Source organism: Teleopsis dalmanni, chromosome X (genome assembly GCF_002237135.1).
Source record: "Teleopsis dalmanni isolate 2A chromosome X, ASM223713v2, whole genome shotgun sequence".
Lineage (NCBI taxonomy): Eukaryota > Metazoa > Arthropoda > Insecta > Diptera > Diopsidae > Teleopsis > Teleopsis dalmanni.
In genome coordinates, this window is record NC_051848.1 from 48,684,957 (window position 1) to 48,687,440 (window position 2,484).

The following is a 2,484-nucleotide window of genomic DNA, read 5'->3' on the forward strand; positions in this document are numbered from 1 at the left end:
ATCTAAATATTATTATATAAAAATAAAGCATAATAAGAATTATTGAACTTTAAAAACTAATGTTGTTTTATTTTTAAACAAATAATTTATTATAAATATTTATTAAATTCATATTTTCAAGTTTTTTTTAACAAGGAACATTTCTGTGGTATCATCATCTGTAAAAATTGTATTTTATATGCTGACATTACCTCAATACAAAGTATCAATAAAGCCTTGAGGGTAACATATACTTGGGTTGACACCTCTGCACATACACATTCAATCTACGGGCGGTGCGACTTTAGGGTGGGCGCTCCTAATTAAAAACTCCTTTTGGATAAAGCAATGGTTTTGTTGGCGTTGGACCCTATGGTTTTCATGGAGAAACAATAATTTAAAAAAATTTGGAGCACGCAACACTCAAAATACCTCAATGCGATGTGAAGACTATAACAATATGGCAATAATAAACAATAACACTCATATCGCAATTACTTTAATAAAAATTTGAATGGTTAACCTACTGATATCATGATCTTTTTCTAAGTGGGAAAAAGAAACCTAGTAGGCACGGTTGGCGTCACTTATGGTACTTTAATCTCAAAATGGTACTTTTTTTTTCCCTGTTTTGGTAACTTGGTAACTCATGGTTCAAAAAATGGTACATTTTCGTCGACCCAACTTATATTGTGATATTGTATTGTTTTATTACTTTTTTGTATGCATTTATATAAATTGTATTTTCTTATAAAAAGACAATAGAAAAATTTTGGACCTTTTTTTACAGAAATGGTACCTTTTTAAACAAATTTTGGTACAGAAAAAAATTTTCAAGTGGCAACCGTGCCTATAGGTTTACCCAAAATTTTAGTTTGGTACACAGATGGATCTAAAATGAACATTACATGAACAATTCGTTTATGTCGTTCGAACCTTTTATATCATGAATTAAAAAAAATTCAAACAAAAACTAAAAAAAAAATAAGTTTAAACATTAAAACGTAGTGCCCTAAATTTTCTAAGTGTATCAGCGATTTCTTTTGTATATATATATATATATATATATATTTATTTATTTGTTTAATATGTTTACAAAATGTCTAAATGAAATTTTATAAATTTAAAGATGTCATTTGTTCACAGCAGCTTCTTCGGAAACTTTCAACATCATAGTACGCTAATACAGAAACACTTTTTCAACTCCACCAATTATATTAAATTTGAACTCGATAAGTTGACTGAACCGTATTATTTATACTTACATTTATATTTCAAGTCCATGAGAATTATAATAAATTTATTTGGCACATACATTAATATTTATAATTCTTATATACTTTGTTTCTTATGCTTGTAAATAGCACTATTTTGAAATGATAATTTATATTACTTTCATTACAGACTTTGGAGGTTTATCGTGTGTAATATATATTCTGATTATTTACTTCATATTTAAAGTACTTGCATGAAAATTGCAGATGTGTGGGAACAGTTTGTATTAAAAAAAGTTTGCTTTAATTTATTATTTATTTTATCATTTTTTTTTTATAAAGACCACAATTTGTATCACATAAATAAATGAAGCTTCTTTTTGTAAACGTGACTCCCGAAACCGTAAAAGACCAATCCTAATAACTAATGATAATAGAAGCGTTAAAATCTAATTTAGTGTCATCAAGTTTAGTGATAACGTATATTGAAAAACTGAATATCGTAGCCAAAATAATAAGGTATGAATCTTGTGAATTCCGAGTTATGTTGAAATTTCGGATAAGGATATAGTAAAGAAAAGTACCAGGAAAAAAACAGCCTTTTTTGTGACTTAGGAGGATTTAATTTTCTGTCAATAATTTAAAAAGAATAGGTACATGTACTCACTAATAGGTACTTTTTACTTAAAACGACAAAAATTGTGAATTTATTCCTGTCGAAATTGTAAATCTTATAAGAAACAACACACTAAACAAATGATAGGAGATTACCCGTCTCTGATTCCTACACAAAAGGAACGTTTACGACATTTTTTATCAATACTGTAATTTATCGAAAAAATAGGACACAGAAAAATATAACTACTTCTATGCAAGAGACACAATAGATTATTATTATCATTATTATTATTGTTAGGGGATGTGGCACTGCGACCATCGGGTCTATTGCGCCCTCTTTTGGGCTTAGAGTAAGTCTTATACAGTAGATCTTTAGGTAGCAGACTAAAGATCTAGTGTATATACCGCAACATTTAGTTTTATTACGAGTACCTTTAGAGAATAAATGCTTACCACTTATTTATTAAAATATATTCTATATATTCCACCTGGACTACAGTGATGAAGCACCATTTTTGGCTTCCATGCAGATAAACAACATCAAAACATCACCACCACCAATTATGGTGAGATAAATTATTAAAAACAACGTATATTTAGTGTTATTATCTAATTTTATTAAAGAAAATAATATATATACACATATTTCATATAATTTATATATTTATATATT